This window comes from Bradysia coprophila, assembly GCF_014529535.1.
Source record: "Bradysia coprophila strain Holo2 chromosome X unlocalized genomic scaffold, BU_Bcop_v1 contig_12, whole genome shotgun sequence".
Classification (NCBI taxonomy): domain Eukaryota; kingdom Metazoa; phylum Arthropoda; class Insecta; order Diptera; family Sciaridae; genus Bradysia; species Bradysia coprophila.
In genome coordinates this window covers 1,507,040-1,533,776 of record NW_023503293.1, presented here as the reverse complement: position 1 = coordinate 1,533,776, position 26,737 = coordinate 1,507,040, and the positions used below count along the sequence as shown (strand labels likewise).

General features: G+C 33.7%; 1 protein-coding gene across 3 annotated transcripts in view; it reads left to right on the top strand.

Annotated features, from left to right (window-relative positions):
- The window catches only part of LOC119067554, a 119,198-nt gene that overhangs the window by 49,248 nt on the left and 43,213 nt on the right, over positions 1 to 26,737 (top strand). The gene's annotated exons all lie outside the window — the stretch shown is intronic.

Here is a 26,737-nt window from a genome sequence, read left to right as displayed (position 1 = left end):
GAAACGGAAAAGTACCTAGTGATATCTAGAAATGTCGGAAAAAAGAACAGCTGCACGAGATGAGATGTAGCGTTTGATTTAACGTGAACGTCTCCCCTCATATATGGATGGAGATCAATATTTCGTTATTTCATAACATTATGATTTACAGTGGCTAACATTGAAAAAACTGCCAGTGTTTAAGATATGGTAGTAGTCAAAACGAATGTCTATAAATTAGTGTCACTGTGAATTTGAATAAATTTGTTTCCAGTAAAATTCAGTAACCGTTTTGGTAAATCAATTTTGATGTTCACTTTAGCAGTTAGCAGTTATCGCGCGCTACATGAGAATATAGTTGATAATTCCTCACTTATACACACGTCCAGTAGATTAAGATTGGCTCGTTGGGTATATGTTTTTAATGTAGATGGAAGTGGTACCAAACTTATTCAAGAACACTCAGAGAACGTACATTTACATTTTCTAATGGCGACGAGAGGGTAAATTCGTCTCTTCGCAATTTAATCGAAGCCACTGTGCAATTACGACTAATAAACGTACTTCAACCCACATTCTATGTGTTCCAACTGAAACCTGATTATAATGTATGCTATCGCGATGTCAATCCCGATACTTTTCAAGAACTTCTATTTTATCAAACTATTGTACTCATACATAAAGTCAACAAAGTTTTTCGATTTCGTAAAACCATGCTGTGTTCTCGTAGAAACAGAAGGCGCACCTTATGGTCGTTAGATATCACATAAAATTTATAAATACGCGGCAGTGAATTTTGTGGAAAAAGGAAGCTCATTTCGTTTACTGTATCACAGTTAGTTTTAAATTATTAAAACTAAGAAAAATTAAAGCTTAACTCACCTTGTCTTAAGAATTAAAAAACTTTGGAAATTAGGGCACCTGCTGTTACATCCTTAAACATAAAGCAGATTCTAAAAAACCACTTACCCTTGTATCCAGCTTGTTAAGAAGCTTAAAAACGAAACACAATACTCCATCAACAGCTCATTTTTCCTCAATACTTCGTTAACAGTCTGACGCAGGTCATAAATGAATTGCATGCAATTACAGCGCAGATGTTAATAATGGCATATGAAAGCGTTTCTTTTCGGTAAGAAAAACAAAACTCCCCATTGCCTAATTACCGCCTTCGTTGCGAAAGGAAATGAATGAATGAATTAGGTCGTTATGAAAATTATTTTCGAAATTCCTGTTAAACGTTTCAGTTGTACTCTGTTCTGGAAATGCAATTCTTTTATGTAAAATAGACTTGACTTATGTGATGATAATGTTTTATTCAAAAGAATATTTTTGCTGCTAAAACAATATACCACAAAAGTACGTAAAATAATAATAATAAAAAAGGAAATAACGAAACATTTTCGCAGTTTAAATAAATTGTTTTAGATGAAGATGAGTAATGGTAGAATTGTGTTCTGTTGTTCCACTGTTCTTTGTGCATTTTTCTTGAGTAAATAACCGATATAATACTACTTGAAAGTATCTGAGGCAGCTATATACATTCGCTCTATATGTGTATAGATACAGCGAAAGCACTTTGTTAGAAATATACACACAATAAAGGAATAAGGAATCAACTAAGAGGATTTTGGCAACAACATTTACATAATTTAAAAACCAGAAAAAAAAAAGTTCGGTCGATTTGCTTTATTTTCTTTTTGCCCATGTAAGTTCTTGTTGTTGTTGTCTGCTGGCAACGAAATTTTGTCAACAATCTCTGTCTATACAGTGTCTTGAATTTGAAATTTTTCGTTGGACCAAAATAAATATAGAAAAAAAATAACCTAACGATGAGATAAATAATCGATAAATATTCAATAGGAAAAGTTGAGTTTGTTGCTTTGCAGTGTTTACGAAAAGAAGGATAAGGCTCATTGAAATTTCCTTTCTTCCATAATACAGTTGAATTGATTTAGAAATTGAATTTGGCTAATAAAGTACAATTAAATTTAACTGGAAATGAATATTGCCATTATTTATGTCATCGTGTCATGTTATGGAAATTGATCAACAAAAAATTCTACTCTACTCTACTCTACAATAATACTTTAAGTAGCAAAGTCCCTTTGATAAACACATAACTTAACATGGCTCTGACGCTTATAACCCGACCTTTTTGCTTTAGGTAAATATTGACACATAATTTTCTTCATCTCTTACGCCTGATTTGGAATCAGCAGAAAAAAAAGTGTCACCAAAAATAACTTGAACCTTTCCTCGTTTTATACGAGACAAAAAAAAAGAAGTCGAGTCGCCTAACCGTATACAACTTATGGAAATTGTACCTTTAATATTAAGGAGGAAGAAAAAAAAAATTGTTCACAGAACGAAAATATCAAGCTAAATTTTCGTTTCTGGTAAAATGTAAGAATATAATATTCATGTAGAGACGTCATTATCTATACAAACGATAGCAGGATAATTCAATGCTTAGGCATTTACACACCGAACCAAACCAAACCCATATCATATATACGAGAATATACGAGAAAGTATCCCAACGTAATAAAAAAAAATATTTTCTTTACACATGAAAATTCTGTTTTATCTTTTACAGTTGCTTAATTCAAGGCACAGCCAAAAAAAAACTCCTCTGTTAAAGGAAATATGTTTGAAACACGTTTTGTATAGCGATAACCTAATCCAATTTTGTCTGTTTTTCGGGAGTTATATGTGACGTAAAATTTAAGGGATGATAAGCATTTCATTATTCTATCTGTGTTTCTATGATGCGAAAGGTACATAGCTTAAGCGGCACTTTGTTTGAGACTAATTTATAATAAACGAATTGCGGCTATTTTCTTAAGAGATTAAAAGCTGATCTTTTGAAATTATGTTTTTTCTTTTCTTTGTGAAAAATGGGGTTTTGGGACTGTGTGGCAAAAATGGTAATGGAATGGTTTATAATGTGATAATGGATGGTTAGACTGCTACATATTTTATTTTATTTTTATTTTGGGTAGATTTTATTGCTTTCCAAGTACAGTGTTACATTTTCATACCCCGTCAAATCACTTTAAATCTCATACTTCGAGAGCGTCACTGCTCAAACGGGTAAAGAATTTTTCTTCGTTTTTGGTTTTTATTTCAGTGTCAATCGACTTTGAGTAATTGCAACAGATAAAAACAAAACATTCCAACCCCAAACTTATTATAATCAGTTAAGCCACCGGTAAGACATTTAAACCAAAGACCACGTCACCACCATTCGCATCTACAGAGGACAATACAAAAACTTATGCCAATTTAAATGCACAAACAGTTGTGGGAAATCTTTGTCCAGTAATAAGAACACCAGAAGCGAATTAACTCAGTGTCGGGTTATGGGTTTTTTGCAACAAAGTTGGTGAACTACGTTCCATGGTTGAAGAGTTCTGTTGTCGTGACGACGACGCTAGAAACGTGAGATGTTTTGCAATAACTTCGAACAAAGGGAACGCAAAGTGAAGAGTTACCCAAATTAAGTTTTTCCAGTAGGTGTACTAGGTGCTCTAGGTGCACTTGAATTTCTACTATAGTATTCTATTGGTACGTAGATAGATTGAAATGATATTTATCAATTTTACTTACTTATTTAACGAATAAGAATCGCTCATTAGGAAGATTCCGATTTTCACTTACAATTAAAAGTTGACGTAAAACTTGAAAATTATAAGTGATTTCTCCTCTACACAAAATGTATGAATGTATGAGTTCACTTACAAATAACAAGTTTTACATCAAATAATTCAGATATATGAATAATATGAATAGCGTAATAGCGTATCACTCGTCGATCAATGGGACAAATGATGGAAATAGTAGTTATTGTGTCCCATTGCAAGTATAATATTATTTACACAAAAACTTCAGGTAAAGTTTCATCGCCGTGAGTAAAATGTATATTAAACAATCACACCCTATATATTCACAGTAAATATTACCCTGGATTTTACTTTGTATACCAGCTTGATACTGAAACGTTGAATCCGACACTGGCCAATGGTTAGACCTTAATGTGTATATTGATTGGGGAATAGGTATTCATATGCTTACATCCACACCAAAAGCGTTATACTTACAAAAAAACAAATTTAAACCTTACGATTCATCTTATGCTTATAGTGTACCCATATATAGATCGACATCACAAGAGGATATGAATGTCATACATTATATTCCAAATAGGTGTCATCTACGAAGGATCAAAATATGTCTCTTCCCATATCCTTTCTGATGTTTTTAGTTTTGTTTTAAGAATGACATGGGTTCTTCCGTTTCTTTTTCTTTCTTGACTTAGTTTAAATGTTCTTTTATCTACGGAATATCATTAGATTGTATATGTACATTTATTCATTCAATAAACACTGACATTACAACAATGTTTGCGGTTAGACACAGTATACTGTACAAATTGGTCATCGCTTTCATTAGTTTTAAATTGCTACCTAAGATCGGGTTGGATCGTAAGTGTGATTGTGTAAAATTCTTGAACTTCCTCGTACCACTTCAATTACTATATTCTCGATTACTGAATTGTTGATTTTGAATTGTTTGCAGAAATTAACAAAAAATTCTGGAACTGCCCCTCTTGCGCCCAATAGAAGGCCAATTACTTTCATTTCTTTCAATTTACATTTAATTTTGATGTCTTGTATACACGGTTCGTACAATCTTCTTTTTTCTTCACCTACAGCCTCAGGTTGACAAGTATAAAACCTTCTCTCGTGTTATCATCATAAACGATCAAATCTACTCTCCTATTTGAGCCGTCGGCACTTATGTATGGAAATTCTACAATGACTGACCATTTACTTTCCCGTAAGTGATTTGCCAGCATTCTCACAACTTTGTTATGTCTGTCGTGTCGCAACAGTTCACCTTAACGACAGAATCCGTGAACATGAGCAAGGGTTTCAATCTCGTCACACGAATCGATTCGGCAACGGTTTGTTCCGGAACTACGGCCAGGTATAACTCTCTCGGGCGCAACATTTCCAACCATCTTAAAGTACGTGATCCACTCTGATGTTGATAATCCATGTTTTTCGTAAATTTTTCGGTTAAAATTCGGACATTCTTGAAAGAGGACTACACCTTTTCCTTTACTCTTTAAACGTTGCCATTGTGTTAATTCGTCTCTCCAAAAAATCCGTTGGAAGATTCAGTTTAGCTAGGCAGTGGTCAATTTCTTTTTCCATATCACGAACTTTGTTGACGATCGGATGATCAGATTTTTTCAGAACGGTGATGGCGTTGATTGTTTGTATGTATGCTTCCCATTCAGCTCGGATCAATGACAGACCTTTCATCGAATTGCATGAATACAACATGTTATTCTTTTTGTATCGCTTGTCGTTTTTGCTACAATGGCAATAATTAGCGAAATAGAGCATTATCATTAGATGTCCAAGGTAACGCGAATTGTTGTCTTTTTGTGGGTATCGGTAGCTTTCAGAAATTGAAATTAATTACGAACTCTCTTCAGTGGTCGTGGGGAAAATTTCGCATGTTTGTACAATGCCCAAAGCCCAATGTCATATTTGGCAATTTTTTGGAGGTTTTAAGGATTTCAAAATTTTATGACAGATTGAAAGTCCACATCCACAGTTATAGTTTCATCGGACAGTAGCAATCAAAATAAAATAGTATAATCCCATCACATCACTTTGGCGCACGTGCCAGGCGATATAATTATTTAATATCCTCAGCATTATTATCAAAATGACATTATTAACCACATGACCACAAACTTAACCCAACTGAATTTTATCCAAACATTTCACAAAATATATTCGATTTGTTTAACAGGATGGTGCTACAATTCTTTAGTAAAAGTCATGTAAAAAGTGAAATATTGAATTTTCCCATGTCTTCATAAATCAGGGGCATTAGTAACCCCATCATCGAATTTCTTGTGAAAAACTTATTTTTGATAGTAAAAACTTGCATGACTTTCCACCGATGCATGAACGAACATTATACACGAATAACAGAAATCTTTATTCTCAATTTATCATGTTCTATCGAACATTTTTATTGAAAATTTATGTCATCATAATTTGATTTCAAGAATTTCAAAGGGAACATAAACCGAGTAGAATGCATTGTTACGTAAAAATATGAATGGATTCCTACATCCATTCAAACAACGCGTTTTATTTCTAGTCGCTTTTTTTTCTCTCCTGTAGAATATACTTTTTGATTTACACCGCTACTTTCACATTGTAGCAGAAAATAATTTTTACCATAAATAATAACAGGTCTTTTCTCCTCATTCCCTCGCGAAGATTTTTATTTATGGTGAATTGGTGAGAAAACTGCTAGTACTTTTTACTCAATTTACCACCCGTTGATGTGATGGTTTTCTTCTTTCGTTTGGAAAAGCATTTCTTAATCAAAAAAAGTAATTTCAAACGGAAATGGTTATGAACAAATGTATGTTATGTACGTAGAAATAATGTTCGATACACAGCATTTTACGTGATTCGCTGAATCTCCGGTTAATGCAACAAAATGATTTATGTATAAACCCATTTCGAAGGAACATTGAACGCTGGAAATTTATGGAAATAGGTCATTAATTAAAATATCCATCTAGAGATGAACGTTTAGCCCGAAATGTTGAAATGAAAAAAGCCTGATCGGGTACTCACTAATTTTCCTACTTTTCATTGAATTTTCATTGATTCTTATTTTTTCATATAAAAATTTCGTTTATTTAAGTATAATTGGCTGTTTATCTGACAAAAGATTCGGGTATCAAAAAGTATCTGAAGTTCATGGAATTTGGCAATTACAAAATTCAGGAAAATGGTTTTTCTCTGTTTCATTTTCATCTTGGACCACCATAACCCATGTTGCTCCGTAACTACATGACATAAGCTATCCAATATTTGGTCATCCCAAACCCTCAACCGTTGTTGTGACAGTAGTTTTGCTAATAAAAATGCATTTTGACACAGCACTTCTTCTAACATTAACATGGAAAATATTTAAAAAGGAGGCTTTACATTTCTTTCGTACAGACAGTAGTCATGCTCTCTTCGTTTCATTTAAAACATATAACACATTCAAGTGAACACGCATTCTCACGACCGAGTAAAGTTAACCAATTTGAATATTTCGTCTTTTACTTGCTACCCGTGTTATGGTTTAAGAATATATTTCCTTTTGGCCATAAACACATAGGGAACAAGAACACTTATTCGAGAGTTAGAGACTCGATTAAATATGTTAATCCATGAGTATTGGGCAACCATTGTAATCCACTTTGCAAAAACGTTCTGGTTAAGAATGAAACGACTTGAATCTACACTGGATTCTTCAATCAATAATTCGACACTTAGAACGAGATACTGTCAACAAAATCCTGTATAAGGACAGAATAAATTATGTCAATTTTTGGTGGTTTTTTATCTTGTAGAGATTCAACGGCACGTGAATCTGGAACGAAGCTAAACCACGCGTGGTGAAATCAAGTTTCCAACTCTCGAATAAGTGTTCTTGTTCCCTATGTGTTTAAGGTTAAAAGGCGAAATATTCAAAATGAATGAACCGTTCCTGCCTGGTTTATTTTACTCTGCTGTGGCATTCTAAATGCAATAAAATTTTAGACTTTTTGACTCTTGACATTAGAGTGTGGATTTTAGAAGCAGTGATATGATTTTCACAATTTTTTAAGTCTATTTCTATACCTATATTCCATAATAGTAGATCATGTCCAAACAAGTTTGGAACTTTTTATTTTACCTAGTTTGGCATCTCGAGCCGAAGGCAAAATACAAAGTTCCAAACAATTACGTAAATTATTTTAGTCACTGAGCCCTTAAAACATGAGTTTTTCAAAACCCTCCAACAAACCAAAAGCAATAATTAAATAACTCTATTATCACGCAAGGGCGCGTACAGAAATTTCTGTTTTTTCGTCGCCCAGTGAACGCGCCGTGTTAATAAAAGTGAATTTAGACAACTGCCGTTGGAACATAAACAAAATTTAATTAATTGTTTTTCACTATTTACACACAAAGTCCTTACACAAAAATAATTATTTTTCATCAATACGAAAATCGAAAACTTTTATATCAGAAATGTCAAGTTTCACTGACAAGTTTCACTGATAAGTTTCACTGATAAGTTTCACTGACAAGTTTCACTGACAAGTTTCACTGACAAGTTAATTATTCACGAACAAAATCAGCCGTGAAGAATCTAACCTCACAGTTAACTTTGACAGTATTAACTTAGCGACAAAAGTTAACGTGAGTGAATGAAATACAATTCTTGTACGAGCTCCAATACGTAATAATTACTTGCAGCGAATTTATTTGGTCTTCGAAGAGCTGCCGCTGACTTATTCAGCTACAACACTAACAAAATTAATGGAATGTGTGTGGTTTAAAATGTACAACCACATCAACTTATCTAGAAATTTGTATGCGACTTCTTGTTTTTCTTTCTCCCACAAGTTCTACTCGGTTTCGCCTCGACATTCACTCACCGAACGTAAATCATCCTTTACAGTTGCTGAACATAAATTATGTGAAACGGAATTTGTACTTACTTATTAATAGATTAATAACGTCTGTCGTCTGTCATGTCTCATTTTTTGTAATTTATACACCCCAGTGGACATCAGTTTTACCAACAATCATTGAAAAACGATTTTTTAGATGAGTACACAACAATTTTTTTGCTGGCTCATGCTAATATAGTTGTAAGTGAAAAACAGAGCTGCAGAAGAGTGTTTCTTATCTTATCAAAAATTGCTGTTGTAATTTTCACTTTAAATAATGGATAATTGGATTTGAGAATACAACTAAACACACAACATTTCGTCAAATATCAATGTTATAAAAATGTTGTGGAAAAGTTATAAAGGGTAAAACAGATAATTTCTCCTAATAAAACATTTCCGTAAAAAATGGGTTCAACCAAAAAATCACTCTGTTTTAAAATTCTTAAAATGTTGTAAACTTTTCTGGTAAACATTCCTTTTCCCTTTTGTGTAAGAGATATAAATGTACAGTAAATTACACTACAGTGTTCCCTTTTTTCAAAATCCGCATCATACTCCATTATACTATTCCATGTAGTAGTTTATAACACCACAATTTCTGGAACAATACATTGTTAACACAATACACCGAAGGGTTTTTGAAAAGTATTATGCGTTTAGGTTCGTAATAAAGTGTTAAACGTGAAAGTGCACAATGTATGAGAGAGAGGTAATATTTTAATGAACATTTTAGCGTAAAGTTTATTTTATGGTAAAGAAAAGACCGTTTTTGCGACGATGAAGAATATAACGATTCACATTTCACATCATTCATGCCTCGAATGTCTTTAGTTTAAACTTCAATGCTTTGCATCTCACATAAGATCAAATTGCTGCTTTTACCAATTAAATCGTGTATGCAAAAGTTTGATGATGTTTAATTTTGGCGTTGACGTTTCACGATTAGTTGAATTGATAGCAGTTCTAGATGAGAGCTTTTTAAACCCTTCATTTACAACTAATGGAGTACCACCGGCTTATCAAGAAATTTCATTACGGTCCAGGATAAATCCTGAAGTTGAATAATAGAAATACAATCAATCAAATGTTTTATCGATAATCGAGATAATATATAAATATCAACTGATAATCGAATTATTTATCGATATTAACCGACTATCGTTCGATATTTACCGATTATCAGTCGGTTGATATTGATTTTTTGAAAATATCGACTCTAAGGAAATAATCGATATTTTATCAGTTGGATGAATTAAACATGCCTCATTTTGTTGAATAAAAAGAAAAACAGACAAAAAGAAAGTCTCACTAAAAAAATAGTGTATTAGTCGGAAAAGCAAGAGATAATGTCTACTCAACGCAACCAATTCTGAATTGTAAAATTCTAATGCCTTCCTATAAATACGCGCTTTCATGTATCCGGTGTGACCTTACTGATAATATTTTTTTTATTGATCCAACCATTACTTTTATAACTAAAAATAAAGTTTTCATTGTGTGTGGAAGCGAACATTGGCGACGGTGCTCAAAATGCGAATAAAATGCGAGCGATATTTTATGGACCAGCCACTCTGCAGCATTAACAATAATGTTGCTTTTTGTCTGATATTTTATATCCGAGGGGGAAACAATGGGAGGAAATTGTGGGACACGCAGTTTACTTGATTTGATTGAATAGAAAGCGAATTAGTTAGGAAATACAGATTTGTCAAATGTTCTTGAATTTCAATACAAAATTTCAACTAAACTGAAATTTTACGGATTTTTTGCGATAATGGCCCCAGCGAACTGCGATACCTCCTCATATAAAGCTTTGGATAAAATAGGTAAAAACTATCGGTAAAGTAGATCAAATAATCGGTAAAGTAGATCAAATCATTGGTAAAGTAGATCAAATAATCGGGAAAGTGGATCAAATCATCGGGAAAGGAGATGAGTAATAAGTAAATAAGTACTGGGTAAATTAAAGAAATGCAAATGTGTGCGACACGATTCTGAATAGTTGTTCTCCGCAAGCTGTCCCCCTCGTGTGTATAATTCCAAATCCAATAAAAAGTAATGCAAACAAATTTTATTATTTCGAATTTTGTAACGAACCCATTTAATTAAATTTACTGAATTAAGCATGTTAATAGATTTGTACTGCCCATTCAAAAGCACCAAAATTATTATTGCAAACACAGACAACTTTTGGTGACATTTTCACTGCGAAAATTTATTTTTATTTTGTAATTTGTTTTTCGAATTTCACACTCTTTGAAATATGAACAGATAGGCAATTACAGTCATTTTCATGGGATTTGCTTTTTTTATTAACTCTTGTGTGGCACGTCATTGCATTATGCGTTTCAGGAATGGCCGAGTGATTAAGTTGATTATATATGTGCTGCAACTACTTGAAACTTTAAACGTATCAATTGTATTTGACCTATAGTTGTGTTCGAATTTCGAACTTCGAAAATTATTCTGTTTTAGTGCCCTAAAGGAATGCCCACATAGATGCCCAATATTGGAATAATCTCATTTAAGGCCTTTCAACATTGCTGTGTGCACTTTTAATGAGAGATAGTGTATCCCTGTAGGGATAAGTTTAAGACATTTCAGGATGGAGTGTTGTAGTTTTAAGATGCATGACTTTTATGGATATTATCCATTGGATAATATTAGGTGCAAAATTGGTACGGGCTCCTTCTCCTTCTGTTTTCATTTACATTAACCATACGCACAGTGGTTTTATATTTTATTCTCGGTTAAACAACCAATAAATTCCGAGTACACTGTAGCGTAAAAGTCCAGGAAAGCTTATTTCCACTACACACACTCTCACTGACATCTCGATGTCCTATTGTATTATGTAAACATTCATAGCCACAATCAAAGTACGAAAGTAAAATTAAGTCAACCGTATAGTTCTGGCGAAACCTAACCAAATTTTCAGATTGCAAATAAAGTAAATCAAACATTGAAAGTTAAGAAATATATAAAATGGACTTGAGCATGAATATTTCTTCACCATGCTCTTTCGCCTCGAATTAGATTGAAAGGGTCAGATATATATATGAATTTATCGTCCAAAACGAAATAATATTCTATGCAGTTGCTCTAACAACGAAGAGATGTAATAATCCTTAAATTGTAAATTTACTTAAAAGCGTTCTTTGTGTTAGTATGAGTGTAGTTTCAGTCAACCAATTTTATTGTGGAACTCGTATAATATAGTACAACTTTAGGAAACTGTAGATAGACATCTTCAAAGTAACTGGTTTATTTGCATTTTAAAGCGATGACAAGAAATATAAATGGTTGGAAGTGGATTCGCTGCAGGAAGTTAGGTTCATTCATCTACATTAAATTTGATTTATATTTTAACGGTTGTATAAGTAGACTAAATGTGAAAGCTTACATAGAGACGACGAAGAAGAAAAAAACATTTGAAAGAAGTTTGTGAGTTAAGTGTTTTCCACAAAATATTAATGTCTTGAACGGTCATTTATTATACACTATGATGGATTAAAATTGAAATCTTCTTAATCATGATTTCAAAGTCGATATATAGGTAACTTGTAATATAATGTGCCGAAATTTTGTAAATATTTTTGATAGTATTTGTAACAAAAGTTGTTGATACCCTATGTATGAAAAAACATTTGCATTGGCCTCACTTATTTTATATGTTTTGGTTTTCCCTAGAGTTAAAATTGACCTATTACACAACTAGGGAAGAAATTTGCTTTAAATCTCAAAAGCATGTACAGGGAGAGAAAATTGAAATTCGACATGTTTTCTGATTTGGGAGCTGTTGTGGTTTGTAAGTGATTACACAAGAATTTCGTGGATCTAGATTTTTATTTTCTCAATTTTCGTTGTGAACACAACATTTTTCATGCGTGCATGTTGTGTTTTGCCGTTTTTCTCCATGAAACGAAAACATAGATTCGCCATTCCATTTTCGAAAACATAAACAAAGTGAAAATTCGAATGACAAATAGTAAAAGGCAAGGTAAATATAGTGAGGAGGTAATGCCGTATATAACCGAATCAGATGTGCGGTGGCATGAAAGTTCGATACAAACGCCATCTCGTCCCTTCGTTGAAAGCAAAAAATGGAATAGAAAGTCGGGCCATCTGTTGTGAGATAGTGAAAATATTTTTGTGTAATACAAGCAAATCGTAGTCAACCATTTTAAAAAAAGATGTCATTGGCATCGAACTTATGTGCTAGGCCGCGTGTCTGAATGACATTACCTTCTCACTATATTTACCTTGGTATAAGGTAAAGTTTCGCGGTTCGACAAGAATTTTGAAAATCTGAGTTAGATTATGGGAACAATTAATTTTCTACGAAACTAGCCTAATTATGTTAATTTTAATGTTAATTTCAGTTAATTATTAAGGTTTTAATCGAATTCCGGCTTCGAAATTTTGGATTGCGGTTCGTCAAAAATCGCGGTTCGACACGTCATGTTGTTAGAGGTTTAAAAACAAAATATGAAAATCACAAATTGGTATTAAAAATGCTTGTTATCACTAAGTTTGGGCTCAAAAACACTTGCTATTGCGTTTTATAGGCTGAAAACTCACTTCAATCGCTTATTTTCATCGAAAATTAGCTTTCCATGCAAAATTCAAAGAATATCAAATTTCGATGAATTGTTTATGCACAAACCAAATCTTCCTTGATTAAACTGTTCAGTATTAAAAATTTCACTAATATCGACTCATAAATCGTGGAAGTTGAGTCACAACAATCACTGTCGATCACCGCGATTTTTTCCGTGTCGAACCGCGAACATATTTACTACACATAATTTCACATATAAAATCACTTTCTACACTTGTTTTAGATTAAATTCATAAAAGTAAACATTATTAATGCTAGTAATATGATTCCCAAGCTCTTATGTTAATTAGTTGTTGAACAATCTTCAGCCAAAAATCACGAAAATTCATGCAAAAAAGTCACTGTTTGTTGTGTCAACATTTCGGGCTATTTAAAATATGAAAACCATTCAATTTTGATTAGAGTTTGCTGATTCACTTAAAAAAAACATTGAAAGTGATTAGAAAAATTAGATTTTCCGCTAAATTATTTGGTTTTGATTCACTTTTCCACATACTAAAGGTGCTCAACACGATGTGTCGGAAAACGGACCGTTTTTGACATGTCGAACCACGATAATTTACCTTATTCCCTTGACTGAAAGTCAGGGTCTTATGAAAGAAAATACCCTTAAATGTCCGTAACGCTAAGTTCACTTTGATATTTTGAAAATGTTCTACATTGGCAAAAAACGTTAAATACAGAAAACGTCCGTACACTTGTGGACTCGATAACTCGAGTAATTCTTTACCGATTTGCAAAATTTTGGTTTTAATCGACGGAGAATGAAAATCATGAGGTTAAGTTCGTAGATGGGCAATATTGGAGTAATGAGATGGGAGTAATTCTCAAGAGATTTTTTTACTTGTTACCGCGATAACTTCCCTAATTCTTATCAGATTTTAAAAATTTTTGTGTTATTCGACGAAGATTGAAATTCTCGAGGTTGAGTTTGCAGATGGATAATGTTAGAACAACAAGATGGGAGAAATTCTACACAGACGCTTTTCCTTGTGGACTCGATAGCTCGAGTAATTCTTTACCGATTTGCAAAATTTTGGTTTTAATCGACGGAGAATGAAAATCATGAGGTTAAGTTCGTAGATGGGCAATATTGGAGTAATGAGATGGGAGTAATTCTCAAGAGATTTTTTTACTTGTTACCGCGATAACTTCCCTAATTCTTATCAGATTTTCAAAGATTTTGTCTTAATCGACGAAGATTGAAAATCTTGAGGCTGAGTTTGCAGATAGATAATGTTCGAACAACGAGATGGGAGAAATTCTACACAGACGCTTTCTCTTGTTACCGCGCGATAACTTGAGTAATTTTTACCCGATTTTCAAATTTTTTGTTTTAATTGACAGAGAATTATATTGGAGTAGTGTGTTTGGAGTAATTGTAAACATAACTTGTTTACCACGACATTTTTGCAACGGATTTCCAGAAAAATTTCTTATTTGACGAGTAGTGAAATTCTGGATTTCTGGTCTAACAATTAAGAAGTACTTCCCAAAAGAGTTTTTGCTTGCTTGAGAAACCGATATCTCGAGTAATTCTCAGAGGCTTCAAAAATCAATTTCGACCAGTAGCGTAATTCATGTGTTCACTCGAACATTGGAATTTAATTGGACTAGTAATCTGGGATATACGACAATTTTTGCGTGAAATCCGTATTCTTAAAAGAATTTTTTTCGTTCCTAAAATGTTTGAACGAGTGTGAACTTTGTGGCCAGAGCGAAGCGAGGGCCGTAATTCACACGAGTTATATTTTTTCAAGAGGTAGGCAGGAAATACGCCAAATTATACTCAGACGCTTTTCCTTGTTATCGTGATAACTTAAGTAATTTTTACCCGATTTTAAGTTCGTAGATGGATAATATTGGAGTAGTGAGGTTGGAGTATAATTGTAAACACAACTTGTTACCGCGACATTTTTGCAACGGATTTCCAGAAAAAAAATTATTCGACGAGTGAGTGAATCTGGATTTCTGGTCGAACAATCTAGAAGTCTAGAACAATCTTGCTTGCTTGAGTAATTCGAGTAATTCTCAGAGACTTCAAAAATATTTGAAAATATAAAGTGTTTTCGACCAGTATCGTAATTCATGTGGTTAAATTCGAACATTGGACTTTATTGGACTGGTAATCTGCGATATAGGGGCCGTTCATAAATTACGTAACGCAAGAGGGGGGAGGGGGGGGTATGAGGCAAGCGTTACGGTTCTAACAAAATTGGGTCAAACTTGACCCTTTTAGCGTTACAGACCCGGGGGGGGGGGTCTGAAAAATGTTGATTTTTGCGTTACGTAATTTATGAACGGCCCCATACGACAATTTTTGCGTGAAATCGTGTTCTTAAAAGAAATCTTTTCGTTCCTACTAAAGTGTTTGCACGAGTGTGAATTTTGTCAGAACGAAGCGAGGGCCGTAATTCACATTAGTTTTTTTTTCAAGAGGTAGGCAAGAAATGTGCTTTTAGTAGACTATATAGGAGACTCAACTTAGGAGTAAGACATCGCTCGCTGGACCTTCAACTCATAGCTCTTTTTGTTTCTTCAGGAAATTAAATAAATATGAGTAAAATGAAGCATGTGATGACTGCTGTTTTCTGAATAAAAGAGACATCACCTTTTCATGTGACTTTAATTTTGTGATCTCAAAAACACCACCTCATTTAAAAATGGTTAGAAAACTAAGGCTGGAATGGGGGACTGAAGTTTCAATAATTTCGATAGACAACATTATTCTAAGCAAAAAATTATTCTACACTATCGTAAAATTATAAACATTTATATTTTTAATTAATTGTTTTCTGATTTTCAAATATCATTCAAACATAAAAAAGACTATACTTCTATATATGCCTCTCTTTTCTTCTCATGTCATTTTTTCTTAATTCTCTCACGAAAAAGGTATGCTTTTGGGTTGAATTTGGGTCGTAGTCGTAATTGAAATATAAATTAAAAGTAAAAAACTTGAAAATTCGGCAATAGTGTAGAACAATTTTTTGTTTACAATAACATTCTTAATCTAAATACAAAAAATGTCAAAAGTTCAGTGTCCCATTATAGATAAAAAATAGTCAAGGGACCTGACCCACCCAAGAGGTGGGGCCTAGTTACTATACAAGGGAAGGGAAGGAGGACTAAAGCCTTCGGACACTTTTACTCATCTGGATACGAAATATCAAATTATTTCCCGAGTGTAGTATGACGTTTTCCCTACCTAGTAAAGGAAATGCAATTTCCAACTTTTCTTTCGAGTTAACACAACGTGGGGTAGGGTAATCTCGCACACCACACAAATTCATGGTGTGCGAGATTCACCTCTAAGTGGTGAATCTCGCACAGTCATGACTTTTCGTTACATGTCGTAAAAGGACGCATACTATGATCGCGTGTGCGAGATTCCCCGACACCCACAACGTTTTTCATAACAAGGCTTCCGAAGTTTCAGCTGAGGGAAAAAATGACTATTTTCTCGCCTGCGTCCTGAATAAATTCTTGTCTTGAGATTCTTGAATTTTCATTGATTGATAATTGACGTGCTACATGCATCGAAAGCCGAACTTTTCATGATTCAAGCACTACTTTCGACACACTCAGCATGTAAAATCCATCGTTTACCTCGAGACAAAAATCAAAAAGTCTCGTTTTCGAGTGTTTATTGACCTCGGCTTAACTTCGGATCAACGCACGAAAACTCTACGTTTCAACTTTTTATCCCTAGTTTTGTTTACTGTGTAATTGAACAGTGTTGTGCGGGTGTATTTAATGCCATCAAATGAAATATCTGTGTGCGTAAAACGGATCTGTATTGGATGAAACATTTTTTTTCTCATTCTCTTTTATTAATCTAAAAATTTAATAAAACCGTACTTAACATGAAACCACAATAATACACCACATCAGATGGTTTTATTGTCAAAAATACAATATTAAGTCTGCCGAAAGCTTTCCACCACATATTCCATCCTTCCGCATCACATAGGATACTTGCTCAAACCGTAGTGTTTAAAATATAGAAGCTGCGGAAAAGGCTTATCGCACACAAAAACGATCCAACCATCCAACCAACATATAAAAATTTGACGAAAAGTAGGACGGATTTTGTTCGTGCTTCTTTTATATACTGTGTACTATTAGCTTTAGCCACAAGAAGCCCATCCATGGTTATTATTTGCGAGATATTAAAGTTAGGTATGAATTATGAGTTGTAAGATTTGCAGGCATATACAATATTGATGTGAATGGATTATTCTCTAGTTATACCGTCATGTTTCTGTTTAAAATGTTGAATCGTCGGTTGCTCAGTTATTTGTTTTATCACTGGTAACATTTTGGATAGTATTTTAGAGTTCTACATTTAGCATATGTATTGGGGTTAACCGATTTCACCAATTTGTAAATAAAAACCTTTTCACTATTGCTGCTTCACGATTCGAATTTTCCATTTCTTTTATCTCAGTTTAAATGATTTTGAACTTTGAAAAGTACAATTGTGCTCCAACAAACTATCTAAAGATTACGAAAATTATCTTTTGAATGATACCGCACAAACAAATGTTGTGACGAATCAAGTGTACGTTTGTAGTGTCATTATGTCACGTCACATACCTCTACACTAACTGTGAGACATGCTGTTGAAATTCGGTCAGAAACAGATGCTACATGGAGTTGCTGTGATGCTGAGTTTTTGTTATTTTTATTGGTTTTCATAATTCAATTTTTTTGCAAAATATCGAGAACATATTCTGCATTTTCGAATTGAATAGCAATAGAAATCCGCTGAAACAAATAATCTAGTGAACGAGGTTCGCTGGTCTCACTAATTTCTCGAATTGTATTTAGTCAGAAAACGTTATAAAGAAGGTAGATTCAGACGACATGACAACGACAAGACTTTGAATATTTCTTGTAGGTGGTATAATTGCACATTTGAGGTTTTGTGTTAAGCATCGGATAAACAAAATAGTATTACACAAACATCATATACTGAGTAGTCTTGTAATAGTTATTTGTTAACCATGTGGAGAAAATAAAAAATTCCAACAACGACAGCTTCGGACAGAAAATATATGTTTTCTTCCCCAAAAGTGTCATCAGGCAAAATTTCAACAAAACGATATTTTCTCATAGACTATTGATGGGAGAAAATGAGGTTAATCACACCGTACGTATGAAATAGTCTCTTTGGGTTATTCTTTATTGAGGCGTGTAGGAAGGTTGTAATTCGAGCCGGAGGAATTGATTCACCAACATCTTCTCAATCTTCCAGAAGAAAGGAAGAAGTGTCCTGTGTGGTATATTAAGAATTTCCAATATAATTGCATATAATCGTAATTATAATTTATTGTCATTGTGAGTATCATTACTTCTATCTGTCTGTGGTACAGAAAAATTATTCGTTTTTTTGCCGGTTCATAAGGCAAAGGCAATGTTTTGTAACATAGTCTTTTCCTTCTGTTCTATTTTAATATCTATTCAATTCAATTGATTACTACATGAAACATGCCTTATGTTTCTGTGTCTATTGAAGCGTAATAATAGAACATTAATTTTAGTAATGGGTCGAATGATAGAAATATGCCTCTTGGGTGAAGATCCGAGGCGAAGCCGAGGTCTGTAACACACAACAAGCCCTTTACTTCATTTTTTCCATTGCCAAGGTAGTTGTTTTAATCCAAAACATGAGGTAAACTTTCGCAGCTGTCTAGTCTCCGTTCTTGGGTAAAATATTAAACAACACCAGAATGAATTCATATACATCCTCACAAAACCTTTATTCAAAACTGTGAGTTACACTATTTACGATGTGATATCTACCATGTATACGGATGTGTTTTCTGTGCTGAGTAATCAAGTCTGCACAAAAGTCATTAAAACCAAATTTAGGTTAAGAATTGCTTCCTCTTTATATAATTTGCCAACTCATTTGTGAGCACTGGTTATTTATTACATCATGACTCTCTTTATGCTAGGGAATGTGTGTGTGCGTTTACATGTTTTGTTGGCTTCCACTTTTGAAGTTCGTTTCACGGGATGTTTTTTTTTAGTATTATTTTGATATTCAGATGAGAGGCCAAAATACGAACGTTTATCTTGCAATATGTAAATAATGGATGGTGCAAGTGGCAGGCTCTTTTCTACGTAATTTAAATTCTTCTTGATCGTGTCCTTAGCTAAAAGTGAAATGATAATAAACAAACATTCAATGAACACATCCAATCCTTTTTCTCAACTATCCTCCTATCCTATAAGTTAGACCGTGATCGAATGAACAAACATTATAGAGTACCCTATCTCTTGTGTTTACGTTGCTATATAAAAAAAAACTTACATCTGCACTGACAATCAAAATAAAGGACATCATTTTTCGTCACAGTCGTGGAGGCAAATATAAAATGACGACACTAAATACCTATGCTGAAATACCTCAAAACAAACACAAATTCATTTACGTCTAGTAGGTACGAATTCTCTTCTTTACTGGTTAGCTTTAGAACGGATTTCAGCTTAAACAGAACATCCACTCCAAATATTTGAATGTGAAATGAAATAGTACATTACTATACCAGTGAAGTAATTTGATATCTCGTATCCAGATGAGTAAAAGTATCCCAGGGCTTCAGCCCGAGGTACTTTTACTCATCGTGATACGAGATATCAAATTATTTCACGTGTAAAGTATAACGTTTTACTTTACGAGCGAGGGAAAGGTTTTCACTAGTGAGGGAATAGCCACATTACCTCACTAGTAAAGTAAAATGTATTATTTTGTCGACTCAATACGAGACAGACACACTCATAACTCATCTCAGTTTGAAGGATAGAAATTTCCATACCAAAGTTTAGAATCAGGTAAACTAAGTCAAATCAACTCTGGATTCGAAAGTTCCATATTTTTCAACGAGAATTAAACCCATTTTGAATTGGATTGTCAGATCGATGAAAGAGGCCGCTTATATCAGTGCTTAAGACTTAGATGAAATTTTATAACATATTTTCAACTTCGGCACACACTCAGCCGGTGAATTCACACTTTCTTTAATGGCTTTTGCTCAGTAATGTGATTATTACGACCTAACTTATTGTGCAATTTAAGACGAAAACTCCAAACGATAATAGTATATTACTTCCGAGGTTCCAAGTTGTGTATTTGATAAGTGGGGTGTTACAGCCCGACCCGAAGGGGAGGGCTGTATTCCCCACTTGTCAAATAATAACTTAAATTAAACTACGTAAACACGAGCATTGTTATTTCTATAACTATTTATTGAATAATCAATGTAGCGTAACAATTATTTTCGTAAACAAAAGTCAAAAAAATTACAAAGATTTCTCATTTTAACAATTTAAATTTAAAAAAAAAAATTGATTTAAAACACGAAGTTTTGCATTGTACTTTGCCAGATATATAAACGAATAAAATTAAATGCTCGGGACACAATACTACTGGTATAGATAGAGATTTCAAAAACAATTGAAACCGATCCGACACAAGTCATCAGAATTATTATTTATGAAATTGAAAAAGTTTTATTTCACATTTTATATTACACTAGTGTAACGCCCGGCTTTGCTTGGGATTATAGTGACAAAATATGAAAATATTTTTGTGCATCTAAATTATTTTCCGGCGCAAAATAGTACATTTCGTACCTAGGACTAAATGTCTTTTTTAGCGTGTGAGAAGTTTCCAGACAGAGCCGAAGGCGAGGTCTGGAATCGAATACGCTAAAAAAGGATTTTAGTCCGTGGAACGAATAGTATTTTTCATATTGGACGTCCTAGGTATGAAAAATAAATTTTCCCCATAAATGTTTTCACGCGTCAAAAATAAATTTTCCTCAAAAAACATTTTCACGTAAATCGACAAAAAAAGCCGTGCGTCAAAGATCGCGCGAAAGTAAAAAAAACGCTCGTTCTTCCTAACTTTTCCTCGTTAGTCGGTATGCCAGGTTTCAAGTCTGTAGGAGATTCCGTCTGGGCCAAACAAAGAGACCAACAAACAAACATTAAACTTTATGTTATAGATTCACTAAAGTGTATAATCAAGCATTGTTGTTCACCATTTAGGATGGGGCTGTAGATTTTATGGCATAAGCAAATAAGCCAATAGTTACATGAGTAATGCAGGGTTGATCAAATTCGTCAAAATAAACATTTGGACAAAGGTGCATTTCAATTTGTATGGGTCGCTGCAAAGTTAAACCCAAACTCCCTCTCCGAGCTGTTGCATAATGTTAGTCTTACCACACAGACATATACAACTGCTTATACGTCTTTACCATGCGCGTGCGTGTTGCAGCTTCAACCGTATAAACAAGTATATACAGTTTTGATTGGATGTGTGGATCAGCTAAAAACAGCTGAAGCAAATTCATGCTGAAATTTCACTGCCTTTGACTGTACTTGCTCTGTCAATTTACAGAAAAATGTGGATAAAAATGTTAAACATCAATTTTTGCCAGACTAGAGGCAGTACAATGAAATTATTTAGTAAAACATTCCAAACAATTTCTTTAAAAAATCGCTTCTGAAAAAAATGAATTCCTTTTGTTTTTCATAGGAGGCGAATCTGGCACGGTCATGACTTTTCGTTACATGCAGTAAAAGGACGCATACTATGATCGCGTGTGCCAGATTCCCCGATGCCAGGGTGGCTTATTACACACCTAGGGAAAACAAGAAAATTGGTTTAGGTTTCAAAAGTATGTAAAATCCATCACAAATGAAAAGTCTTGTTTTCATGAGTTTATTTGCCTCGGCCTCGCCTCGTATCAAAGAATTCACACAAAAACTCTTTTTTTATTATATTACTGAGTAAAACACGCACGGGGCCTCTACTTTTCCACTATTTATCCCTTGTTATGTAAATAACTATCAATAGAATAAAAGACTTTGTTACCGTCTTCTCAGTGTCAGAATTTCTTCACATTACCACTACTTTAAGAATTTCTACCAATCCAAAACACGAAAATGTAACCTTCCGTTTTCATGTTTTATTTTGCAAATTCAGTTTTATTACTACAAAATTCATCCATATACCTCAATTAATTTACGATGAAAAGATTTGATTAAATATTTGAAGGAAATTTTTGCTTTTATTCCACTCAAAAGCCAGACTAAAAACCAACGCAAACACATACCAGCGGTTTTATAAACCTTTGAAGCACGAAAACTCAAATGGTCGCAGTAGTACGTGTGAAACGTTTGGTCCCGTATGTGTAAGCATTTATGGTGATTAGGGATCATTTGAAGAGGGAGCTACGATGAAATTGTGACTCACGGGTTACAAGTTATAGGAAAAGTAAAAAAAAATAATGAAGACGGAACCTTGTTATGAACGGTCCTTGAAGTGGTTTGAAAATCTTATTTTTCACTTGCCAGATGTTTTTAGTCACTTTACCACAGTCAGATCGAAACATTCTGTATAGAAACTCCATTGGATTCAGATTTAACCGTTTCTCAACAATTATTTTGACTGATCATAAATCAAATAAACCCTATGTACTGAGTTAATTAAAAACATGTAAAATAAAAGTTTACTCGTAAAAACAACATCCTTCATCTCAACTTGTTGCCAAAAACAGGCCACCACTTTGTTCCACATTCCAATTCATTACGTACAAACCTTTTTTTGCCTTGCTTCAAACATTACAACGTCTCACAAAAGTTCATCGACTGTGAGTGTTTGAATCGCATGAAAGTTTGTGATGAAAAAGGAATCAATTAGTAATGCGGTCCCAGCAAACTTTATGTACAAGTAAGCCAGTTGAGATATACCTTTATCCTTTATATGCCTTGTATAGCAGCTCTTTCGGAAACTAAGTGCGAAACGCACACCTACTACTTGCCGGCCAGTGCCGGACTGACTCAAAAAAGCCCTTCGGGCGTTGTATGGAGAAATTTTTCAAAAAGCCCTTCGTCATCATTTATCCATTCAAAAATCAAAAGGCCCTTCGCGAATCGCCCGAACGCCCATAGGGCCAGTCCGGCACTGTTGCCGGCATAAAATGTTTCATAAAACTATACTATTGCGCTCGGGCTAATCATTGGCATTATCCAGAAAGCATTATTTTCATCAGCTAGTTTTACCCACCAATTGATCTTTCCTTTTAGAACTCATAATCGGATTATCACAAGCTAAATTAAATACAATCTGCAGAGTACAGAGACATGATTGAGTTCGTAAATAAACTACATTTGAATTACTATTTATGCTATAACGGAGCAATTGATGTTAAGTAATGGCTTTTAGTCTTTTAAATAAATCATATCCATACTGAGAGAACGTATGAAGGGTGTGTTTATATTAGCATCAACATTACTAAAAAATGTATATTCATTTGAGTGCATGAGCTTTCAGCGTATAAAACAAGTTATGCATTAGTAAGTACATGAAATCGCTGTTTTAATTGGTTTTTCTGCTTGAAAGAATCCGTGAGTGGTATTTGTGTTAAACTAATAAGCAAAAAGTTGCTTTTAAAGTAAAAATCTTCTCATGAAAAGTTTTTTTTTGACAAAATTCCGTTATTTGAAGATTGAGGAAAATTAATAGAAACAAAACTTATATTTTAAGTTGCAAGTTAAAGTTTGATGAGACATTATACAAATTACCATTAAGTATTTATATTAACAGTGAAATTGCAGCGCAAAATGGAATATTCAAAGTGATAGATAGTTTCGTCTAGTTTATCAACTTTGCATGAAAATAGGGAAAATATAATCAATGAGAGCAACACAGAAACTATCGTATCGTATCTTGCCACTCATACTCACATATGCTTTGAGCTTTAGTATTCTGTAAAATCAATGGAAATATGAAAATTATGGAAAACAAATTTCAGCCATGCACAATTCAGACAAAGTACGATTTTTATTGAATTTAATATTTATTTGCCAGAAGTAAAGCGAATCACTTTTTCAGTTCTCATATCGTTATTGTGCAAATCTAACGAAAAAAAATAATCGTTGCATGTACTACACTGGCACTGTGATACACACACACACACACACACACATGTGGTATGTACTATTTCTGCACAAAATTCATCCGAAATATACAAAAATGCAAATTGACGCTCTTATGAATTATTCAACAACATACAATCACAAAATACCGCACTCTCTGTAGTATTCCAAAACTTTTGAGCAAAATATCTGAAAAAAAAAACATTTTCAAACAAAAATATTTTTCCCATATTTTCACAATGCTTTTTTGTTGTTTTTGATTGTTGTTGGTTGTTGCGTTGCTGTGATTGTATCGAGGTTGTTAGATGGTATCACAGAAATGACTCAAATTCGATTTTCTAATCCACCGACACTAGGTTTGTGTAGGATGTGAAAAATGAGCGAATTTTGAGGTTCAAGTGATCCAGGGGCGGAAATCCAGTATTTTTAAATTTCTGGAAAATATTTGAGGTATGGGAGCAAATTATTTGTTCAAATGTACGAACACCTAACCGCAACGCATCGATAAACTCCACTCCAACCAAAACAGATAACGAAAACGGTTTCTGCCACGTACTATCTCGAACTGTGATATGATATAATAGCATTTTACGATGCTTTGCATTTAATGATGCTGTTCAAAAATGTCATGCTCTCAGAAAACATGGACACAGTGTCAAGGAAATGAAGTCGATCATACCTTTTTGCATGTACAAGTCTAGCGAATCACAAATGAAATGAATCATATGATTTCATTTCATCACCAGATCTGCTAACACATACTGGTCTCGTTGTGTAGCGACCACTACGCTAGTTTAAACCAACAAAACACACAAATTTAAGTGTTTTTATGAACATTTGGAGTATCAATACTTCAAATTTTCACAGTGAACTATTTCTACATTGAAATGCCGAGGTATCTCAATATTGCTGGTTCGACTAACTGATATGTTGATGAAATTATTCAATATGCTAGTTTCTACATCCTTTTGATTTCAAAATGTTCCATACATTACAAATGTCAAGGATCACTTTTATCTATTCTCTGCTCTTAAAAATCGTATTGCACAGTTAAGAAGTAGGGTTGTGATATCACAAAACTGAAAAAATATTGTTGGTCGAAAATCAAATAATAAAAAATCAAATTGAATTTCAAAATTTTAGACTTACAGTAAGAGGCAGTGAAATTTCAGCATGTCTTTATACGGTTTTGCAACTACCATGCGCTTGTCCGTAGCAGTTCCTATACCGAACAAGTTTACACAGATTTGATTGTATTGTGGATCAGCTGAAAAACCGCTGATGCGAATGCATGCTGAAATTTGTCTACCTCACTGTAATACCAATTTCTTTGTTGCTTTGAAGTAGATTTTCTGATTTTTTTGAACTCAAAACTACATCAGACCAAAAACGTTTATTTTCCATGTAAGACAAATTTTTAATCTTTTGAAGATTCCAATTTTATAGGCCCTAAAACGAAATCTACGAAAAACCTCTAAAAGTATCTATTCTTTCGAAAGCCTCACAGTTTATTTCCAGGATTTTTCTCTCTGTATCAAGGAAACGCAAAGAACTTTTTTAATTTTTTAAAACTTTCTTTACTTTCTTCAACACTTCTGCCAAAATATTTTTCAAAAATAAGTCCTTCTATGCTAAATGTCATATAAGCTTACTTTCAACATCCAAAAATAGCCTGAAACTTATTTTTTTTTTTTAATATGAGCGCAAGTGCGAGAGTCACCTACATTTTTCAAGAACGCTACCACCCACTTTTTATATCAGTATTTCAAATGGATTGGTGATATTTGATACGCTAAGGTGCATCAAACTTCCTACCAGAAAAATTATAACAGATGGCGTTGCTGCCACCTTAGCGGATAATCCCATGCAGCGCCGTCTGTTATCATTTCTCTGCTTGTTACATACGTTCGAATTTAAATGTGAACAAATTGGATATCACTTTAGCTGCAAGCCACCCAACATCACTAACGCTAATTTCAAATGAATTTACTGTTATTCTCTTTAAAAGGTTTTTCATTGCATTTTCCAGAATTTTTCATTTCCATGTTTTCTATTTGATAGGAAAAAATGACGGCAAGCGCATACATTAAAACAATCTGTTCGCCGTGCCAGCGATGTTTTACACATTTTAGTTTGCATAGAAATGTTTTCAGGAGGAAAAATTCATATTTGAAAGCAAAATATTAAATGTGGAATAATGGATACCATTTACTTTATGAATAGAAATCATCAGAATATACGCTGAAAATATTTGTTTGATTATATGGGTAATTTATTGTGTTTTATACTTCGTAAACGTCCAATAGAAACTGTCCTGGCGGGAAGAGAGAGAGAAAAGGGCGACTTTAGAGGGTTGATCGGGTAGCATATAACTGTATGCGGAATCATCAGGATCGGATGTTAGGAGTCCTAAGCTACCTCCCTAAAATGAAACGTTACCCTTTATCATTTAGCAACCCAAATCATGGTCATTCTCTAATAAACAATCAAACAGAAAAGGCTTGTTTTCTTAATATCTGCTGTTGGTCAATTCGCTTTAGGATGTTCCAGTCAATCAAAAAGCATGTCCATTGTCCAGGTCCAGTCCATTTTATTAAATTCAAAAATAAATTGGATTATTTTGCATCGAACGCGATGTC